A 12,055-nucleotide genomic window follows, 5' to 3' on the forward strand; every position below is an offset into this window, starting at 1 on the left:
AGAGAGAGAGAGAGAGGTGAGGTATACAGCTCTCAGCCTTTCATCTTAGCTTCTTTTGTATTCTTCTCTCGCTTGTCTGTGTTGTGTCCGTCCACTATATTTGGGTGGAATTGGCCGTTATTATTCCAAACAGCAGCATCATTATTAATGCCACGGGTCTCAGGACGCCGCACTCTCCGGGAGCCGGGTCCGGGCAGGGCTGCGAGCAATCTCCCTAGATAAAAGCCCCACTGAGAGCTGGATGGAAGCCGACCCGGCTAAGACAGGCCTTCATCCTCTCTCCTCTTTCTCACCGAGAGCCACGGGGTCTACAAAGACCAGGATGTGGCTTTAATCTCGACACTTTCAGACAGCCGCTGACATTCGAGCAGGGAGCCGCTCCGCAGAACGCCATCTAAAGTCACTTACGGTTTACTCGGGGGGGGGGGGGTCGTCCTTTTTCCTTACTAAACATGTTTTTAATGTAAAATTGCCACAATCATGCATATTCAGAAGTAACTGGGTAAGAAAATGATGACAAAAAAAGTAAAAAGTTTGTGACCACGCACACAGTATATAGTGTGTTGAAGGGTGTAAGGTGGTGGCGTTTTGTGTTTCACGCCACAGAACACCCACATGGTTTACGAGTGTGGCCCTCTGCTTTCGGTGTGGCTTGTATTGTTAGTGATATGCGAGGCTGAGGCCGTTTTGTGAGGTCAACCATGCATGGCGAGTTATTTTAAAGGTGGTGTGGAGGGCTGACGTGTGGCCAGGGCAGGGCCGGGCCAGAGGCTGGGGGCCTCAGCTTGGTGCCTCCGAGCACCTCGCTCCGGCGGTCACACAGCATCAGCTCCCGGCCTGAGCCCGGACACTGATTTATGGGACAGGGGATTACCGTCAAACCAGCCATGAGGACCACCCAGCCGGTGGCACAGGGCGTCGGACGTGCAAACACAAGCGCACCGGGCACGCGTGCACACAGGCAAAGACACACACATATGCTCACACACACACACACACACACACACAACCAAACAAATAAGCACATGTATGTAAATATATATATTCATCACTCACACATATGCAAACAAAGACAAATGTGCACATGCACACTTATCACCACTCACACAGTACACAAACTACACACACACACACACAAAATGTAAGCACACACATCACATGTAGAGATCCACAAAATGAGCAAATAAACAATTCAACACACACATAAATCTCTCAAACATGCTATTTAAGATATTACACGTCGGTAAATGATATTAAACACAATATTGCAAGGGAACAGCCCACAGCAAAAAAACAAAACAAAAAAAACCAAAAAAAAAAAAAAAAAAAAAAACCCACACACAAGCGATTTTGGAAGGGCGCTGCTAACCACTCATGTGTGGTGGGAGGGGGATTAGACCGGGGGACCGCAGTCCTGAGGTCACGGAGGCGTCCTCAGCGCCACACCGCTCTCTGCAGAGGCAGCCTTGCTAAGCAGCCGCACTAATTAGGAGAAGCCATTCCTTCCTCGCTGAATCACCCCTTCGCTATTCCTCCTCCGCTGCCGCCATTTGCGTGTTCCTCGAGCGTATCCGGAGTTGTGTGACTCTGCGTCTCACCCCGAAAACGCAAAACCTCCACGTCGATATGGGCGAGACGCGGAGAGGCCGACCTCCCAAAAACCTGAATTTCGTCCAAACCCTCATTACATTCTCTGCTATGGCAAGTGACATTTGGACAGTTCGTCAGCGGGACTCGTCTCTGTGAGATAAATCACTTTCTCCCCTTTTCTGATAAACACCGGGGGAGCCTCTCGTTTCCACTTGAAACTCGTCCACTGCCGCGGACGCCGCTCGCCCGAGTCACAACCCCGTTCAACAACACATGAAAATGTGCTGAGCAAGAGCGAACGGCGCAAAGAGGGGAAGAACGGTGCATATTTCTCACTTGCCGGGGCATAGCTGAACACCACCTCCAGGCACCGGGCGGATGAGCTGAACAATGGGAGTCAATGACAAATCGGACACAGTGCATTCCCCGGGCAAACACTCACCTCATAAAGAGAGACGGGTGGGCAAACACTCACCTGCCCTGAGCTAATAATGTGTGTGCAGGAAAACACCGAGACACACAAATATGCATGCTCGCACATACACACACACGTACACATGCACACACACACACACACCAATGAGCTCTTTGACTGAGCTGAGACAGCCATGAGAATGAGGCCTTCATGGTGAAGTTCCTATAACAGAAAACACTGTGTACCGTCCGTCTCTGGATATTGTTCGGCTGTAAACACCGAAGAGGATGGAGAGACTTGAGAGCCGACATCACTTCAATCTGCGCTGGGACCGATCCGATCCGATATTGGTATCGGGTGCCGATACTGATGTAATCCACTCATCGGATATCGGACTGACGTTACGGATTCCTGCCCGATCCCGATTCCATAGTCTGATGTTTTTATGAATTATAACTACGTACTAGCTAGTGATGCCCAGCCAGAATAGTACATATAAGTTCAGGTAGTATGTAGTGTTCTGAGTGCGGGGATGTGGGAGTCAAGCGGGAAGAGGAGGATGCGGGAGCCGCCAACTCCTCGCTACTCCCCGCGGGGAAACACGTGAAACCCCACAAAATGACATGGAGTCTCCTGAACTCCACAGTAATTCGGAGGGAGATAAAATGGCCGTAGATGACGTAGTGACTGTATCAGAGGGACCCAGTGTGTGTGTGTGTGTGTGTGTCTGTGTGGAGTTCGCGGCGCTGCTGCGTGCGTAACCTTCCCGGCAGCTGCTGCAGCCGAGCCCGGGCAGGAGGTGCAGAGAGCCAGCAGGAGGAGGATGACGATGGAAGGGAGAACGATTCTGACTCAGATGGCACGGTAACAGATTCCCAGCGACCAACCGAGGAACTCCACACTTTGGAGGAAGTCAGTGTTTTTTTGGACGGGACTTGGGGGAATCTGTCAAAGTAGCGGATTATTTTTCTGGACGTAACTGAATGTCTCAAAACTGTCGCAGAGCTGCAAAAACTTGAAGGGTTTGATTTATTAGATGAAGAAAAAAAAAGTGTTATAGTTTGAGAAAGAGCCTGTTCACAAGGGTGGACTTCACCAGACACCTTGACACCACCCCTTTCTGGCACTTCAACATGAAATGACTGCAGGATAGTTCTTTTTGTTAAAATAAAAAATAATTATTTGGGGTGATTTGGAGAGGGGAAAAAAAAAACACAGTTTGACTCTTTAAGTCAATTAACACATTAAAGCAGTTGCCATAGCAACTTGCACTCCTACACCCATTTGTATGTGAGGCCTACTTAAACTACAGCTGAAATAAATTGCTTTGGAATACATTTAAATTTAATGCATTTTGTGTATTTTTTGTTCTTTTGATAAGAAGTGCTGTGTGGTTTACTACAGCCTCATGTAACCTTACACATAACATCGCCAACAACAACAATTAATTATTGTTGTTGTTGTTATGTGTAAGGTCACATGACAAGAAGAAGAAGAAGAAGAAGAAGAAGAAGAAGAAGAAGAAGAAGAAGAAGAAGAAGAAGAAGAAGAAGAAGAAGAAGAAGAAGAAGAAGAAGAAGAAGAAGAAGAAGAAGAAGAAGAAGAAGAAGAAGAAGAAGAAGAAGAAGAAGAAGAAGAAGAAGAAGAAGAAGAAGAAGAAGAATAATAATAATAATAATAATAATAATAATAATAGCCCTGTGATGGCCTGACGGCCTGTCCAGGGGGTCTCCCCGCCTGCTGCCCAGTGACTGCTGGGATAGGCTCCAGCATCCCCACGACCCTGAGCGCAGGATAAGCGGTTTGGATAATGGATGGATAATAATAATAATGATAATAATAATATTCAAGAAAAAAAAAGCCCTGACATCAGTATAGGTCGGTATCGGCAGATATCCAAATTCAGGTATCGGAATCGGAACTGAAGAAAAGTGGATGGGTGCGTGTCTAACCCGCACTCTGTGTTACTGTGTTATGTGAACCGTGGACGAAGACATCACTGGCACCAGGCTGTGATGTATAGGGTAGGGTGCTCTCTGCTCAGAGTTTCTTATTCACAGCCCACTTTGAAAATAAACAGAAGTTGAATGATTTCAACCACAGCCACCACAATGGTGGCAGAGGGAACATTTTAAACAGTACTGCACAGGGTTACTACACACCATGAGCTGAAACCCAACAGACACACAGTAGCTGGAAGTGTGTGTGTGTGTGTGTGTGTGTGTGTGTGTGTGTGTGTGTGTGTGTGTGTGTGTGTGTGTGTGTGCCTGACAGAAAGCATGTTTTAAGTTGTGCGCAAGCATGTGTTGCTGTGTATGTATAGGGGGGCAGGAAACGACTGAACACACTTTCCAACCCAACACATCGACCCCCTCCCAATGCCTTCCTCATAAGGAGAATGGAGCGAAGAGGGCAGCATCGCCCTCCTCCCCCAAAACACATCCCGACCACGTGACCCTGTCTCCAATTGCCCCCTTCTGATTGGATGCTTTGAGAGGATGAAGAAAGAAGGGGGAGCTGCTGGTGGTGGTGGTGGTGGCGGCGGCGGCAGGGGGGGGGGCTGGCAGCGGACACATGAGAGAAAACAAATTCCGACCGCATCGCCATGGAGATGAGTCAACAGCGGGTTGGAGGGGGGCGGGGGAGAGGGCTGAAGGGTTGTGGGGCACAGGCCGACCCGCTGTAGTTAACAATTCATCTCCGTATCCGGCTCCCAAATGATTGGGCAAACACAGAACGCAGCGGAGTCAAAAGGGCCCCGAGGGGCTGAGAGAGGGGCATCACCCTGGGGTGATACGCTGACAGGCACACACTGGTTGGTAGAGGGTGGACCCGCCGTGGGAGGGAGAGGGGTCGGTGGTGGGAGATGGGGGACGGCGATAGGGGGTGTGAAATGGGTTGACGAGAGGCAAGAAGGAGGCCGAGTACATTCAGTACTTTAGCGCCACGGCACATTCCCATTACGGCACCGCCTGTTCTGAATTTTAAGAAGTCCGGCAGCAGTTTTAATATTTCAATTCTAATGACCACACGGATATTTTATGCAAAAAAAAAATTATTCAAAAGCAGCATAATCCAGTCCACATCAAACATTAAATTGATAACTTTCACAAAATCAAACACGTCAGTTGAACCATAGAAGAGAAACGTCTGTGCTGTGTTAATTTCAGAAGTAAGGCCATGAACATGCAGCAAATATTGGCATTAAAACAAGTGAAATAGTTAAACACCGGGTTGGTAGTTGGTTTTTTTTATGGCATCACTGGGCAAAAATTCCACGATGACCTTTCATCATATTGTAATTCCAGTGGTCTAATGCCGGGATCAGACTACACGAGTTCAGCGCGATTTTGACACGATTTTGTCGTTGCCGACAAATTTCTGGCATCAGTCCCGATTGGGAACGTCGGGAACAACGAACGGGCGTCTCTACCCCGTGTAGTGTGACAGAATCGAACAACAGCGATGTGGCATCTGGGACGCCCCACGACACCCCAGTGAAAAGTCTAACGCGTCAGAATTTTGTTTTTATTTTCCCGCCTAGTCTGACGTCTCCTATGACGTGTCCTTGATGTTGACCAATAGGATGACAGCGTGCTCTCTAGCGCAGTGGTTTTCAAAGTGGGGGCCCCAAGGGGGCCTCAGCAAATTGGAGGGAAGATGAGGGAAAACGCTAAAAAAAAATTTTTTTAGAAAAATAAATTGAATTATTATGTATATTATGATCAAACGTATTTTATAACAAAAAATGCTTATAATGAAAACAGAAATATTCAATATAATGGAAGGATTAGAATTTGAAGTATAAATGTCATTATTATTGCATTAACAAAAGTAAGGAAACATATTCAGGAGTTTTTTTTCCCTTCTTTTTATCATTTGCCGTAGTATTGTCAATGGGTTTTTAAAGACATCTTGCAAAAAGGGGGGCCCTGGCCAGAAGCTAATGCTATTTGGGGGGCCTTGGCATGGAAAAGTTTGGGAACGCCTGCTCTAGCGCACATACGAAGCCGAGGGAAGGTTCGTTGAGTGGCGGCAACAACACCCCCGCCATTCTGACGTTTCCTTGAGGGAGTACGTTGACAGAGTCAAAAACAAAAAAAGATTGGCTAAATGTTGGTGAGAAATAACCGCGGCACTTCAGCAACCCGGTGAGCAGCCGGTTAAACTATGCCGGGTTATCGTTCCCCAGTAGCACTAGCCGCAACAGCCTCCACATTTCGTTTTTTCTTTTTCTTTTCGGGACACAAACCCGCCAGCATGACAAATACTGTCTCTGTAGCCATGAATGACAATTTCTTGACCCTTCTCCCCCCACGACCTATGAACTCGCACAAGATTGTGAAAGTCAACATACGGTGATTGGTCGGGGTCATACTTGTAGCGTTGCCAGTCTCTCGGCCAAGACACGGCAAAAAATTTCTGGCGCTATGATTACCTAATCTGACATGGTGACCATCGTGAAAGACAAAAATATCCAGTAGTTTGATCCCGGCACAGCAGAAAGCTAGACTGCTGCACCCCGGGACAGAAGATGTTACCCAAACACTGGCCATTTCAGAGAAGGGGCATTCCTACTGGCCGTTCTACAAACGCAGATGTGCGTGTACGCGATGAATTTGCATCTCCCCTCTCTCGCCAATTGCTTGTGGCTGTAACCCTAACCCTCCGAATCAACGAGACCAACCTCGAAATGGCTGCTTCACATGAACAATATTAGTGTAACTAAGATATATTTGCTGAAGAAAATAACTTTGAATGGATAGATTATCAAATACAATATAAGTTTCACGAGTCTCGCTCTCCCCGTGTCTGCGTGGGTTTCCTCCCACAGTCCAAAGACATGTAGGTCAGATGAATCGGCCATACTAAATTGCCCCTAGGTATGAATGTGTGTGAGTGTGTGTGTGTGTGTGTGTGTGTGTGTGTGTGTGTGTATGTCAGCCCTGTGTGATGGCCTGGCGGCCTGTCCAGGGTGTCTCCCCGCCTGCCGCCCAATGACTGGCTAGGATAGGCTCCAGCATCCCCGCGACCCTGAGAGCAAGATAAGCGGTTTGGATAATGGATGGATGGACGGATGGAGTGTTGCTTTGACATTTCCTGGTTGTACACGAGCGTAAGGGGCCGAAGAGCGACGCGGAGGTCATTTGGTGGGCGGGGCTTAGCGGAGTGATACGAGGCAGCAGAGAGAGGTGGAAGGATTTGCAGTGGAATGTTCAGCGTTACCTACTGCAGCTTTAATAGTGGCGTATGAACAATTAAATCCATCAAAAATGTATGTGTCAAGAGTTTTACTGGCCCGAACCACAGTAAGATCACAATTTTTTGGCACTTGACTATTTCAATTCATTTAAAGCAGTAAAAAGGCATTCACAACATCTGCGTGCACTTATCAAAGTAAGAAAAAGTGAAGGGGAAATTAAACAACAGTGGCTATGACAACTTAACAGCAAAAGCTAACATGGCAGGTGTGTTGCAAGGTTCGGACATGGCAGGTTAAGCTACTCTAATAGGCCTGGGATAAGGTATAACAGCTGAGGTTTACAAGGGAGAAACTTTAGACTGGAACACCACAAGCAAGTTGAGACCATTTGTAACGTCTCTGGAAGCGTGCTGTATATATACTCACCGCAAGAATCCCTGGGAAGCAAGGGAAGACTTCTCATTCCGGGAATCTGGATAGCTCAGCTGTGGAAAAAAGCAAAAAGATGCCAAACGTCACTTCACGCTACAACTGTATTATATTACATTGCTATATCTGTTTAACTCCTGCCTCGCTGCTTTCGTTCAACTGGGTATATTTTCATGGACCGGTGCCGGAGTGTGTAATAAGGGGGACAACTGGAAAAGAGTTTAAAGCTGCAACCCACGGGACCAGATTCCAGAGCACTGACCACTTAACTCAAGAGCTCAGCACTGGTTGATGGGAAAGGGTCAAATACAAAAATAGCAGACATGATGGACTGGTGGCTCTCATCAATGTCACACATAAAGGTGCCATATAATACTTTAATGCGGCACTTGCACCGCATCAGGTTTAAGGCGCAGGAATGTTTTGGCTCAGCCAGCACATGAGCTGGCAAATGTACCTTTTGTGCACTGTCACAGCCCGGTTAGCTCCCCCGGGAGAGGTAAACCTAATCCCATTATCCAATTGGCCGCTGAGCTCTGAAGGTTTGAAATGTCACCATTTCGGCTGGCCTGTCATTGGGCGCCGCTGCGAGGAGGGCGTGTGAGCGGAGAGGACCTGTTACTGGTTCTCCTCCGCCACTCCTGTCAGAACATGGCGTTTTCATAAACACAAACCAAGCGTGTCCTTCCTTTACTTGTAATTAGGCTGGTCTCTATCTAATCTAGCAAATCTTAGAAATGAGAACCAGATCCACATGGTTTTACTTCAGGCTGCATCTTTCACAAAAAAAAAAACAAAAAAAACAAAACAAATACAAGAAAATGAAAAAGAAAAATTAAATGAACACTTTAAAATACCAGATGTGAGGAGTCACCTCTCAAAAGGTGTGTCATTGAGGGAGTTTGGGGCACAACATTTGGCCAAGCCGTAGGCCTAAATTTAGACTATTTCCTAAAATAAAAAAGTGAGTTCAATCACTGGCACTGGAAAAAGCTTTCTCCTCCCCGTTCATGACCTCAACGGTACAGCCGGCGTCACTAATGACGAAATACAAACCATATAAAATAACAAAAAAAGACCTCCTCAAATACCCTGAGTACATTAGGAAATAGCCACGGTGTAATGTTCCTTGCAAATGATTCTATTATTGCAGCTCAACTCGGAATGGACATAAAAATATCGTCTTGCACATTCCAATGTTTGAAAAAAAGCCTCTGCCTAAATTTACCAACTGCAACAACTTGGGGGGGGGGGACTGATACGCAAAACTGTCTTGCATAAAAATTATACTTCAGAATGAAATCACATGTAAACTATAACACCCGACGGTAAAAAGCTTCGAGCCAGCATCGGCCTGTCTTAATGGGAATGCAGAGTGCATTAACACCGTGTTTATTTTATTGTTTCTCCGCATGCTTCGGGTGAGCCTGTGTGTGGCGGGCCGGGAAGGATACCCCCCTGGGCAAGGCTGAGGAGTAAATGAAGCAAAAGTCCCCTCTAAGCTCGAAGGAACGCAGCTATCAGTCCTGTAACTAAAACACAAGCGTAAACACGGGCGATGTCAGGGATTACACCCTGCCATACCGCCGCAGGAAACCGCAGACGACGCAGGTGTAGCCGCCGCTACAGACGCATTCTTCCCCCGCTCCCGATCTGCCAGACCTCCCGTCTGACTGACAGCTCATCATCCAGCCTCGTTGGTCGTGTGAAACTTGTGTAAACGTCTCGGAGGCATTGTGCGTCTACGCGGAGCGGGGTGGGGGACTCAGGTGAAGGGGGGACACACATGGAGAGGGATTACAGGGGCCTACGCCATGTCTGTAACGCCTAGCGGCGCAATAACATCCATTCTGTCACACACCACAGGGGTCAAAAGACTTTCCTATCAAAAAAAAAAAAAAAAAAACCCATCATATTGTTTTTTTTTTACATTTCTAATGTACACCTTTCATGTTTTCATTTATCCTCTAGTCTGGGTCTCCGCATATGTTTTGTTCATGACTGCAGCTCCACTGGGTGTATAACGAGTAGTGCAACATGGACTTCCAAGTGCAGAAAGCACCGTACGGGAATTTCATGATGTACTCTTATGAGTTAAGTATTCTGCCTCTTAAAAAAAAAAAAAGAAAAGAAAAAGAGGGTGAGATGAAGTGAGAGTGGCCTGTGGAGGGGAGGTGGGTGGGAGGGTGAGGGTGGTGGTGGGGGGGGGGGGTGAGTGCACATTTCCTCAGTAAACAGCACCCTCTAGAGCTGCATTAGACCCTGCATAAACCTGGGAGAAAAAAAAACACCTTATAAATTTTTATCAGAAACAACTAGTGCACATAAAAACAGTTAATATTCCTGCCAGTCCCTCTGGATTTCAAAATCAGAAAATCAAACCGGTTTTTTTTTCTTCTTTTTTTCTTCTTCTTCTTTTTTGAAGATGCAGAGTCAAGTAAGCCAGCTCTCTGCTGTGCTTTCAGCCACACCAAACTGCAGGGCCGAGGCCGAGCCGTACTCGTTTTGTCCAGAGTGAGCTGATAACAAGGCCGGCTATCAAGATGTTTACTTTAATCGTGTGCACAGTTATTAGTAGCAGTTTACGGTACACAAGAGAGTTTAAGGTAGGCCGTGCATGACGGCAAGAGCTGAGAGGGCCAACAATAAGCTTGCTACCCACAGCTATGAAGTGGGCTAAGAAACACAAGAACACGATAGGCCACGAAGCTCAGCATGACTGGCCCCTCTTTCCCTTTCTTGCCCTCTCTTTCTCACTCTCTCTCTCTATTTAACTCTCTCTCCCTCATTCCACTTCATGCTCGTTCTCTCTGCTGTGCGATAACTTCTCTCTCTCTCTCTCTCTCTTCACCTCAAATCCCCATGTTACACAACCGCAAAGGAATGCCTCGTATATCAGAGACAGATTTAAAACAAGCGAGGAGAAAAAGGCAACAAAGAGCTGATAGCGGTGGGGGTCTTTGGAAGTAGGAGGTGTTGTTTGGTTCCATTATATTTGCATTAAAAAAAAAATATAGACACAGTATCAGGGAGCTTGCAACTCGGCGCTGTTATGAATGAACACCGCAGTGACATGCAAGTCCAGACACATAGCCTACGTACCTAACTTCTTGACATGGCTTACATAAACTAAACCAGCCTACCAAGGGCGTAACTGTGGTTTGTGAAGTGGGGGGGGGGCAATTAAACAGGGGGTCTGGGGTTCTCCCCCAGAAAAAAAAAAAACGCTTCCTATATTTCTACATACATTTAGGGACTAAAATAAACGGTACAAAATCCGGGACATAATTAAGTTGGTCATCAAGCTAAATTCTGCCAGAATAGTACCAAATATGTAAAAGAAAAAACTGTCTACTTACTGTATTGTTTAACCCATAACTTTACTGATCTTCACATGATAAGTCAATATATATATATATATATATATATATATATATATATATGACTGCTATGGTACATTATTGTTGTAATATGAATAGATAATGTACGTGTCATTTGCAACATCAACAGGTCTAGACAAAAGATATGATTATCCTGGGCTAAATTACTGAACAGCCTTCTAATCAACCAACTCACATTTCCTCTCTTTCTTTTCATCCCCTCACCAAAGACATAAAATTTAACTGCTGCTGTTGGTGTTTCATTTTTATGAAATGCTGCTTGCTCAGCATAGGCCTGTCTTAATGGGATGTCTTGATTTTCGAGTGCACATGGAACACGCCCGCGCCCACAGACGCCGAAATTTACTATAGAACCGCGTAGGCAGGCCCGGATTAACACAGTGTGGTGCCCTAGGGTGACCGCGCTTGAAGTGCCCCCCCTCTTCCCACTTTACAAGTAAAAAAGTAAAATTTGCTATGGGTATAAAAAAACCATAGATTTACATGTATTTATAGCTAAAGTACTGGCTCAACACAAATACTACAGAAAAATGTAAGACCCCCCCCCCCATAAAAACAAACTTACACCATAGACAGACATGGGCCTAAAAATGCCATACTAGCCCATACAATGACGCTCAAATCTGAATGCATCTCACATATCCCAATGCAACATCATGCTAAATGTAATTATTTCCATGGTCTGTATAATATCTACATGCAAAACCATTACAGAGTATGTCTAAAAAAATCACCACACAACACTAAATACGACTGTCGCAAGCAACTAGCTCAACAGCTGAATGATCGTAAAGCGCCAGGTGAGGTGAAGGCATAGGGAACAGTACATTGAGACAATGTATTGCAATGTGTAGGCCATTAGAAATTATGGTTGTTTTGTTCTTTGTAGAACAGAAATGAAAGGAATGAAAACAGAATAGTGATTTCATTTTCATTTGAAAATCCACAAACGAAAAGGCATTTTTCGTTTTCCTGGTCAGAAACGGCAGATGCATAAAGGACTTGACTTTCCTTCTC

This window comes from Lampris incognitus, chromosome 10 (genome assembly GCF_029633865.1).
Source record: "Lampris incognitus isolate fLamInc1 chromosome 10, fLamInc1.hap2, whole genome shotgun sequence".
Lineage (NCBI taxonomy): Eukaryota > Metazoa > Chordata > Actinopteri > Lampriformes > Lampridae > Lampris > Lampris incognitus.